Raw genomic sequence first — 12,114 nt, forward strand, 5'->3', positions numbered from 1 at the left:
CAATCTGATTTTAAAATGGGCAGAAGATCTGAAGAGACATTTTTCCAAAGAAGACATACAGATGGCCAACAGGTACATGAAAAGTGCTCAACATCACTAATCATGAGGGAAATGCAAACCAAAAACCATAATGAGATATCATCTCATACCTGTTAGCATAGCTATCATCAAAAAAACAAGAAATAACAAGTGTTGCGAGGATGTGGAGAGAAGGGAACACTTGTGCAATGTTGGTGGAAATGTAAAATGGTACAGCGACTGTGGAAGACAGTATGGAGGTTACTCAAAGATTGAAAAATAGAATTACCATTTTAATCCAACAATTCTACTTCTGGGTATTTATTCAAAGAAAACAAAATCTCTATTTCAGAAAGATATCTGCGGAAGACGGCGGAAGAGTATGACACAGAGATCACCTTCCTCCCCACAGATACACCAGAAATACAGCTACATGTGGAACAACTCCTACAGAACACCTACTGTATGCTGGCAGAACTCAGACCTCCCAAAAGGCAAGAAACTCCCCACGTACCTGGGTAGGGCAAAGCGGAGAGATTCCCGCAGAGAGGATCGGTGCCAACCGGCACTCACCAGCCCGAAAGGCTTGTCTGCTCACCCGCCGGGGCAGGCGGCGATGGGAGCTGAGGCTCGGGCTTCAGTCGGAGCGCAGGGAGAGGACTGGGGTTGGCAGTGTGAACACAGCCTGAAGGGGCTAATGCACCACAGCTAGCCGGGAGGGAGTCCGGGAAAACTCTGGAGCTGCCGAAGAAGCAAGAGACTTTTTCTTCCCTCTTTGTTTCCTGGTGCGTGAGGAGAGGGGATTAAGAGCGCTGCTTGGAGGAGCTCCAGGGACAGGCGCGAGCCGCGGCTGAAGGCGCGGACCCCAGAGACGAGCGTGGGACGCTGGGGCTGCTGCTGCTGCCGCGAGGCCTGTGTGTGAGCGCAGGTCACTGTCCACGCCCCCCTTCCGGGGAGCCTGTGCAGGCCGTCACTGCCGGGGTCCCGGGATCCAGGGACGGCTTCCCTGGGAGAACGCACGGCGCGCCTCGGCCTGGTGCAACGTCAAGCCGGCCACTGCCGCTGCAGGCTCGCCCCGCACTCCGTGCCCCTCCCTGCCCCCCGGCCTGAGTGAGCCAGAGTCCCCGAAGCGGCTTCTCCTTTAACCCTGTCCTGTCTGAGCAAAGAACAGATGACCTCCGGCAACCTACACGGAGGGGTGGGGCCAAATCCAAAGCTGAGACCTGGGAGCTGTGAGAACAAAGAAGAGAAAGGGAAATCTCTCCCAGCAGCCTCAGAAGCAGCGGATTAAAGCTCCACAATCAACTTGATGTACCCTGCATCTGTGGAATACATGAATAGACAATGAATCATCCCAAATTGAGGAGCCAGGAGTCAGTGCTGTGCCTCTGAGGTGGGAGAGCCAACTTCAGGACACTGGTCCACATGAGACCTCCCAGCTCCACATAATATCAAACGGTGAAAATCTTCCAGAGATCTCCATCTCAACACCAACACCCAGCTTCACTCAACGACCAGCAAGCTACAGTACTGGACACCCTATGCCAAACAAATAGCAAGACAGGAACACAATGCCACCCATTAGCAGAGAGGCTGCCTAAAATCATAAAAAGTCCACAGACACCCCAAAATACACCACCAGACGTGGACTTGCCCACCAGAAAGACAAGATTCAGCCTCATCCACCAGAACACAGGCACTAGTCCCCTCCACCAAAAAGCCTACACAACCTACTGAACCAACCTTAGCCACTGGGGACAGACACCAAAAACAACGGGAACTACGAACCTAGAGCCTGCAAAAAGGAGACCCCAAACACAGTAAGATAAGCAAAATGAGAAGACAGAAAAACACACAGCAGGAGAAGGAGCAAGATAAAAACCTACCAGACCTAACAAATGAAGAGAAATAACTGAGGCAGAAGAATGGATACGTGACCTTGAAGATAAAATAGTGGAAATAACTACTGCAGAGCAAAATAAAGAAAGAAAGAATGAAAAGAACTGAGGACAGTCTCAGAGACCTCTGGGACAACATTAAATGCACCAACATTCAAATTATAGGGTTCCCAGAAGAGGAAGAGAAAAAGAAAGGTACTGAGAAAATATTTGAAGAGATTATAGTTGAAAACTCCCCTAATATGGGAAAGGAAATAGTTAATCAAGTCCAGGAGGCACAGAGAGTCCCATACAGGATAAATCCAAGGAGAAACACGACAAGACACATGTTAATCAAGCTATCAAAAATTAAATACAAAGAAAACATATTAAAAGCAGCAAAGGAAAAACAACAAATAACACAAAAGGGAATACCCATAAGGTTAACAGCTGATCTTTCAGCAGAAACTGTGCAAGCCAGAACGGAGTGGCAGGACATACTTAAAGTGATGAAGGAGAAAAACCTACAGCCAAGATTACTCTACCCAGCAAGGATCTCATTCAGATTTGATGGAGAAATTAAAACCTTTACAGACAAGCAGAGGCTGAGAGAGTTCAGCACCACCAAACCAGCTTTACAACAAATGCTAAAGCAACTTCTCTAGGCAGGAAACACAAGAGAAGGAAAAGACCTACAATAACAAACCCAAAACAATTAAGAAAATGGTAATAGGAACAGATATATTGATAATTACCTTAAATGTAAATGAATTAAATGCTCCAACCAAAAGACACAGACTGGCTGATTAGATACAAAAACAAGTCCAGTATATATGCTGTCTACAAGAGACCATTTCAGACCTAGGGACACATACAGACTGAAAGTGAGGGGATGGAGAAAGATAGTCCATGCAAATGGAAACCAAAAGAAAGCTGGAGTAGCAATTCTCATATCAGACAAAATAGACTTTAAAATACTGTTACAAGAGACAAAGGAGGACACTACATAATGATCAAGGGATCAATCCAAGAAGAAGGTATAACAATTGTAAATATTTATGCACCCAACATAGGAGCACCTCAATACATAAGGCAAATGCTAACAGCCATAAAAGGGGAAATCGACAGTAACACAATCATAGTAGGGGAATTTAACACCCCACTTTCACCAATGGACCAACCATCCAAAATGAAAATAAATAAGGAAACACAAGCTTTAAATGACATATTAAACAAGATGGACTTAATTGATATTTATAGGACATGCCATCCAAAAAAGAGAATACACTTTCTGCTCAAGTGCTTATTAACATTCTCCAGAATAGATCATATCTTGGGTCACAAATCAAGCCTTGGTAAATTTAAGAAAATTGAAATCATATCAAGTAACATTTCCAACCACAATGCTATGAGACTAGATATCAATTACAGGAAAAAAAACTGTAAAATATATAAACACCCAGAGGCTAAACAATATACTACTAAATAACCAAGATATCACTGAAGAAATCAAAGAGGAAATCAAAAAATACCTAGAAATAAATGACAATGAAAACACGATGGCCCAAAACCTATTGGATGCAGCAAAAGCAGTTCTAAGAGGGAAGTTTGCAGCAATACAATCCTACCTCAAGAAACAAGAAAAATCTCACATAAACAACCTAACCTTACACCTAAAGCAATTAGAGAAAGAAGAACAAAAAAACACAAAGTTAACAGAAGGAAAGAAATCATAAAGGTCAGATCAGAAATAAATGAAAAAGAAATGAAGAAATGATAGCAAAGATGAATAAAACTACAAGCTGGTTCTTTGAGAAGATAAACAAAATTGATAAACCATTAGCCAGACTCATCAAGAAAAAAAGGGAGAAGACTCAAATCAACAGAATTATAAATAAAAAAGGAGAAGTAACAACTGACACTGCAGAAATATGAAGGATCATTAGAGGTTACTACAAGCCACTATATGCCAATAAAATGGACAACCTGGAAGAAATGGACTAATTCTTAGAAAAGCACAACCTCCTGAGACTGAACCAGGAAGAAATAGAAAATATGAACAGACCAATCACAAGCACTGAAATTGAGACTGTGATTAAAAATCTTCCAACAAACAAAAGCCCAGGACTAGATGGCTTCACAGGCAAATTCTATCAAACATTTAGAGAAGAGCTAACACCTATCCTTCTCAAACTCTTCCAAAATATAGCAGAGGGAGGAACACTCCCAAACTCATTCTATGAGGCCACCATCATCCTGATACCAAAACCAGACAAAGATGTCACAAAAAGAAAACTACAGGCCAATATCACTAATGAACATAGTTGTGAAAATCCTCAAAAAAATAGTAGCAAACAGAATCCAGCAGCACATTAAAAAGGATCATACATCATGATCAAGTGGGGTTTATCCCAGGAATTCAAGGATTCTTCAATATATGCAAATCAATCAATGTGATACACCATATTAGCAAATTGAAGGATAAAAAACATATGATAGTCTCAATAGATGCAGAAAAAGCTTTCTACAAAATTCGACACCCATTTATGATAAAAACTCTTCAGAAAGTAGGCATAGAGGGAACTTAACTCAGCATAATAATGACATATATGACAAACCCACAGCCAGCATCATTCTCAATGGTGAAAAACTGAAACCATTTCCACTAAGATCAGGAACAAGACAAGGTTGTCCACTCTCACCACAATTATTCAACATAGTTTTGGAAGTTTTAGCCACAGCAATCAGAGAAGAAAAAGAAGTAAAATGAATCTGAATCAGAAAAGAAGAGGTAAAACTGTCACTGTTTGCAGATGACATGACACTATACATAGAGAATCCTAAAGATGCTACCAGAAAACTACTAGAGCTAATCAGTGAATCTGGTAAAGTAGCAGGACACAAAATTAATGCAGAGAAATCTCATGCATTCCTATACACTAATGATGAAATATGTGAAAGAGAAATTAAGGATACACTCCCATTTACCACTGCAACAAAAAGAATAAAATACCTAGGAATAAATCTACCTAAGGAGACAAAAGACCTGTATGCAGAAAACTGTAAGACACTGATGAAAGAAATTAAAGATGCTACAAACAGATGGAGAAATATACCATGTTCTTGGATTGGAGGAATCAATATTGTGAAAATGACTATACTACCCAAAGCAATCTACAGATTCAATGCAATCCCTATCAAACTACCAATGACATTTTTCACAGAACTAGAACAAAAAATTTCACAATTTGTTTGGAAACACAAAAGACCCCGAATAGCAAACGCAATCTTTTTTTTTTTTGCAGTACGTGGGCCTCTCACTGTTGTGGTCCCTCCCATTGTTCAGCACAGGCTCAGGACGCACAGGCTCAGTTGCCATGGCTCACAGGCCTAGCCTCTCCACAGCATGTGGGATCTTCCCGGACCGGGGCATGAACCCGTGTCCCCTGCATCAGCAGGCGTACTCTCAACCACTGTGCCACCAGGGAAGCCCCAATGCAATCTTGAGAAAGAAAAAACAGAGCTGGAGGAATCAGGCTCCCTGACTTCAGACTATACTACAAAGCTACAGTAATCAAGACAGTACGGTACTGGCACAAAAACAGAAATATAGATCAATGGAACAGGATAGAAAGCCCAAAGATAAACCCATGCACATATGGTCACCTTATCTTTGATAAAGGAGGCAAGAATATACAGTGAAGAAAAGACAGCCTCTTCAATAAGTGGTGTTGGGAAAACTGGACAGGTACATGTAAAAGAATGAAATTAGAACACTCTCTAACACCATACACAAAAATAAACTCAAAATGGATTAAAGACCTAAATGTAAGACCGGATACTATAAAAACTCTTACAGGAAAACATAGAAGAACACTCTTTGACAAAAATCACAGCAAGATTTTTTTGGACCCAAATCCTAGAAAAATGGAAATAAAAACAAAAATAAACAAATGGGACCTAATGAAACTTAAAAACTTTTGCACAGCAAAGGAAACCATAAACAAGACTAAAAGACCACCCTCAGAATGGGAGAAAATATTTTCAAACAAAGCAACTGTCAAAGGATTAATCTCCAAAATAGACAAGTAGCACTTGCAGCTCAATATCAAAAAAACAGAAAACCCAAACAAAAAATTGGCAGAGGGCCTAAATAGACATTTGTCCAAAGAAGATATACAGATTGCCAACAAACACATGAAAGGATGCTCAACATCACTAATTATTAGAGAAATGCAAATCAAAACTGCAATGAGGTATCACCACACACTGCTCAGAATGACCATCATCAAAAAATCTACAAACAATAAATGCTGGAGAGAGTGTGGAGAAAAGGGAACCCTCTTGCACTGTTGGTGGGAATGTAAATTGACACAGCCACTATGGAGAACAGTATGGAGGTTCCTTAAAAAGCTAAAAATAGAACTACCATATGACCCAGCAATCCCACTGCTGGGCATATACCCTGAGAAAGCTCTAATTCAAAAAGAGTCATGTACCAAAGTGTTCATTGCAGCTCTATTTACAATAGTGGGACATGGAAGCAACTTAAGTGTCCATCATCAGATGAATGGATAAAGAAGATGTGGCACATATATACAATGGAATATTACTCAGCCATATAAAGAAACAAAATTGAATTATTTGTAGTGAGGTGGATGGACCTAGAGTCTGTCATACAGAGTGAAGTAAGTCAGAAAGAGAAAAAAAATACCATATGTTAACACATATATACGGAATACAAAAAAAAAATGTTCTGAAGAACCTAGGGGCAGGACAGGAATAAAGATGCAGACTTAGAGAATGGACTTGAGGACATGGGGAAGGGTAAGGGGAAGCTGGGAAGAAGTGAGAGAGTGGCATTGACATATATACACTACCAAATGTATAATAGATAGTTATTGGGAAGAAGGCACATAGCACAGGGAGGTCAGCTCAGTGCTTTGTGACCACCTAGAGTGGTGGGATAGGGAGGGTGGGAGGGAGATACAAGTGGTAGGGGATATGGGGATATATGTATACATATAGCTGATTCACTTTGTTATATAGCAGAAACTAACACAACCATGTAAAGAAATTATACTCTAATAAATGTGTCCAAAAAAACCAACAAAAAAATAAAACTATCATATGACCCAGCAATTCTACTCCTGTGTATATATGTCCAAAAAAATGGAAACAATTCAAAAATATATATGCACCCCAATGATCATAGAAGCATTATTTACAAATTGTTAAAATGTGGAAGCAGCCTAAGTGTCCATCAACAGATGAAAGGATAAAGAGGATGTGGTGTGTGTGTGTGTGTGTGTGATATATATCACACACACACAACAGAATACTATTCATCCATAAAAAAGAATGAAATTTTGACATTTGCAGCAAAATGGATGAATTTGGAAGGTATTATGCTAAGTGAAATAAGTCAAACAGAAAAGGCAACTACTGTATGATACCATTTATATGTGGAATCTAAAAAATACAACAAACTAGTGAATATAGCAAAAAAGAAGCAGACTCACAGATATAGAGAACTAGTGGTTACCCTTGGGGAGAACGGGGTGGGCAAAATAGGAATGGAGGAGTGGGAAGTTTAAACTATTGGGAGTAAGATAGGCTACAAGGATGTATTGTACAACATGGGGAATACGGTCAATATTTTGTAATAACTGTAAATGGAGTGAAACCTTTAAAAATTGTATAAAAATTAAAAATAAGAGAAAAAACAAGTTTTATTGCAAATATTTTTCCACTATATTATTTTAGTAATCGAAATGCATACCATTCTCTAAGGAAAAATAGGAATGTGTAAATTTAGGATGATGAGAGTTTGCTTGGGACTTAGAAACAGGGTTAGGAGCATAATACAAAAAAGAATGTGTTGCATGTTTCTGCTGTACTTCCAGTGGTGCAGGAGCCCAGTAATTACCACAGGCAAGAAAACAGACAATGGATAATGATCTAAAAGGGAAATTTTGGGTCTAGAAAATAATATTTAATGGGATGGGTTAGGCAATCTAAGTAGCACAGCCAGATTCCTCAAACTTTCAGTCCACTTTGGGATAAACTCAGTAGGCCGATTGGCATTGTTGCCTTGAAATCTACCCAAAGCTTCATTCATAGCTCAAACTTGACAATTCACTCTGTGCTTTTTTTTTTTTTGGAACAAAATAAGGTAAATTTTGAGCTGTATTAATATGATTTCTGGGCTTCCCTGGTGGCACAGTGGTTGAGAGTCCGCCTGCCGATGCAGGGGACACGGGTTCGTGCCCTGATCCAGGAAGATCCCACATGCCGCGGAGCAGCTGGGCCCGTGAGCCATGGCCGTTGAGCCTGCGCGTCCGGAGCCTGTGCTCCGCAACGGGAGAGGCCACAACAGTGAGAGGCCCACGTACCGCAACAACAACAACAACAACAAAAATATATATATATATATAATCTTCATTTTTAAGCATTTTAACACAAATCTACCTGCAAGTCTAGCTGTAAAGAGAACAGCAGAGGAAGAGAGACGAGGTACAGTCTGGAGCAATAGGGTTCTAGGCCAAATGCTCTTCAGGAAATATCCCGAGAAATCCTGGGAGAGGTGTCAAAGTGTTATGACACTTGCACACATTAAGAAGGATGAAAACTTAAAATCCCAAGTGGGAGGGTGTCAGCTGTTTATGCCACTCAGGATGCACGGTGCTGGCATACATTCCTTTTTTACCGCTCTGGGCAGGTATGGCCAGAGGAGCTGCTTAGAGTCATCCTTTTACCATGATGATACCATGTAGAAATTGGCTGAGGGTCAACAGTGTTTTGCCACTAAACCAGCTGAGAGAGTCACTGGCCCATCAAAGATAAAGCTTGTAACGAGTTAGCGAGAGCACTTTGGGGGCAGAATGTCACTGGGTAGCTTCTTTGAGTCCCTGCTGCAGATACGGTGAATTTGGGCTTCAGCTTCTATGTGATATAGAAATACTAGCCGCTGCTTTTCTGGTAAATGGCCTGAGGTGACCTCTAAAAATGGTTTTCTATTCCCTTGACCCAGAAAACCCCACAAAATCATGCAAGTCAAGAGGTTCAAATCTTCATGTTCACTTTAACACTCGTGAAACTGCCCAGGCCATTAAGGGTATGCAGAGCAGAAAAGCTACCAAGCATCTGAAGGATGTCACTTTACAGAAGCAATGTGTCCCATTCCTTTGTTATGGTGGTCGAATTGGTAGGTGTGCCCAGGCCAAACAGTGGGGCTGGACGCAGGGTCAGTGACCCAAAAAGATTCCTGAATTTTTACTGCACATGCTCAAAGATGCAGAGAGTAATGCTGAACTTAAGGGCTTAGATGTAGATTCTCTGGTTATTGAGTGTACCCAGGTGAACAAAATCCCCAAGATGTAGCGCAGGACTTACAGAGCTCGTGGTCAGATCAACCCATACACGAGCTCTCCCTGCCACATTGAGATGATCCTTACTGAAAAAGAACAGATTGTTCCTAAACAAGAAAAGGGGGCTGCACAGAAGAAAAAGATAACCCAGAAGAAACCGAAGAAACAAAAAACTTATGGCCTGGGAATAAATGCCACAAAAAAATAAATGCAAATAAAACTAAAAAAAAAAAATACTGGCCCCTTAGGACTGTGTGGCCATTCATTTTTCCTTGTGGCCGACACTGGCCGAGACCCATAATTGAAAGAGCTGTCTCTGCCCTGAGCATTGCCAACCCCAGAAAATATGAGAAGCATAGGCTTCTGCAATTTCATGTCTCTTCTCCAGACTGTAAAAACGCTGAACAATAAACATAAAAACCAACCAAACAAACCAACCAACCAACCAGCCAAACAAATACAAACAGTGGGCAGAGTTTTGAGTATGAATGGTTGAATCTCATGCGCTGTTTGGTATTCTTGACATCCAAGGAAGTTTATTAACATCCTATTTCCTGATATGAGAGTAATAGACAAATGATGCCCTCAGATTCTTAAATTGCATCCTGTCTGTCATCCTGATACCCTCTAAGTGGGTGTTATAACACAGTCCTCATTCAGGTAGAGATAATCCCAGCAAAACACGTTTCCAAAAGAAGTATGGCTTATTTTCTGCACGTCTGAATGCCAGAGTTGGGACTTTGATTATCAGATAGACACCTGATCCAGGAACATGACTACACATAATGAAGTCAGAAAGGAATTTCTAATTTGAGGCTTGATGAAGATTTACTTATTTCAGAAGCATTTCTATAGCAGTGTGAAGACACTCTTCTAGGTGGTTTACAAATATGAATTCTTTTAATCTACATAACAGCTTTTTGAGAGAAGGTACTTTTATGGACTCTATTTTACAGATGAAAAAACTGCCCAAGCTTCCCCAGTGAGTACATGGCAGAGCCAGGATTCAAACCTGGGAAGTGTGAATCAGTCGTGTTGTGCTGTGCTATGCCGTGCTACCTCTCACATGGACTTGCTGAGACTGACCGTAAATTTATTCTGTGATGGGAATTATACACATTTAAGCATACATGGGCTATACAAGAAGGGTATATGGTAGGTGTGGATGGCCTTTGGGTCTTCACTCAAAAACTGGCCATTGCCTTTGACCAGTGCAGCTAAAGGACTCTTCCCTTACATCCTATGCAGTTCAGAGTTCCTGATACTAATCATAGAGAGATTTTATGCCTTTGTTTATTGTTCCAAATTTGGTCTTTAAGCAGCATGCAATCAATTTCTTCAGAAAATGCTGTTTCTTTCCAAAACACTGCACAAAACTCTGGCTGCCTGCCTTGCTTACCAACCTCAGGAATTTTACAGCTCTCAAACTTTCTAATCTGAATACCCCCGGGTCTGCAGTGATCTTGTGGCTGTGGTCTTTCTGCAATCACTGGATTCTGCCTTTCTAACAGGCGATGCACACACTTTAATCTCCCTTCGGCCCAAAGAACTATCTGCTACTCAGACTCTGAGATAAAAACTGATTTCCCATTCTATGATACTCTGGCATTTCCTGGAAAATGTAGCATCAGTTACTATTTTTGTACTAGTGCCCCAGAAGTGGCCCTGGAGGAAAATCTCTGTTTAAACCAGTAGCATGTGGGCTACACTATCCTGGGAACATCAGCAACTCTGTGTTACCCTCATCATAAACAAATACACAGGAATAATAAAAGCTTCTGAGTATAGTCTTTGCATGAGTTCATACACCATCCTGAGGACAGAGGCCTTTTCCCCCTTGTGGCTCCCTTGATAAAGCATCTGCTCAAATGATCCCTGCTCCATTGAGTTGGCAATTAAATATTGTTTTTCATGGTGTTTACAGTGTTTCTCATAGTACTAGAATTATGTAATACATAAAACAAGTATGATGAACTCAGTGCAAGTACCTCCCAAATTGGGTCACAAAGCTGATTCTTTTCAGTTGGTTTTATATCTGCAGTTTGGTTAGCTGTCATTAGACTCATTTATTATAAAATGACCTATTTAATTAAATGAAACTCATTACTTGAAGCAAGGGAGTCATTATTTACATGAATGATTCTCAAACTTAATTATCCATTACAATCATCTAGGGAGTTTCCATTATATAATAACTCGGGTGGGATCCAGGTGTCATACATCTTAAATGCCCCAGGGGATTCCAACATTTAGCTAAGTTTGGGAACTACTGATTTACAGGGAGATTTAACATTTTTTATATTATTTAATTAGACTTATAATAATTGCAAACACTTGTGATATTGTATCTGCTACGTACCCGGGCACTGCTGTAAGCATTTTATGAATATAAACTCACCTAATTTTCCTTATGACCCTATGGTACTGTTGTTATCTCCATGTTACAGCTGATGGAAATAAGGGACAGAAATTAAGTGACTTATCCAAAGTCACTCTCGTTGTAAGTGGCAAAGTCATGATTTTTGTTCCATCAGTTTGGCTCATAACCATTATTCTTGCCTATTAAATGTTTATGTTTTTAAATAGAGCAGCTGTAGTAGCGGTGGCAGCAGGCGCTCAGAGGCACACTTTTTTTTTTTTTTTTTTTTTGCGGTACGCGGGCCTCTCACTTTTGTGGCCTCTCCCGTTGCGGAGCACAGGCTCTGGACGCGCAGGCTCAGCGGCCATGGCTCACGGGCCCAGCCGCTCCGCTGCATGTGGGATCTTCCCGGACCGGGGCACGAACCCGTATCCCCTGCATCGGCAGGCAGACTCTCAACCACCGCGCCACCAGGGAAGCCCCTCAGAGG

At 41.0% G+C, this 12,114-nt stretch overlaps 1 pseudogene across 1 annotated transcript; it reads left to right on the plus strand.

Annotated features, from left to right (window-relative positions):
* Positions 1 to 8,903: 8,903 nt before the first annotated feature.
* LOC307055165 (large ribosomal subunit protein uL22-like) lies at positions 8,904 to 9,456 on the plus strand (annotated as a pseudogene). Its single transcript has one exon. The product of its transcript is annotated as a large ribosomal subunit protein uL22-like (transcript).
* Positions 9,457 to 12,114: the final 2,658 nt, after the last annotated feature.

This window comes from Hyperoodon ampullatus (genome assembly GCF_949752795.1).
Source record: "Hyperoodon ampullatus genome assembly, chromosome: 1".
Lineage (NCBI taxonomy): Eukaryota > Metazoa > Chordata > Mammalia > Artiodactyla > Ziphiidae > Hyperoodon > Hyperoodon ampullatus.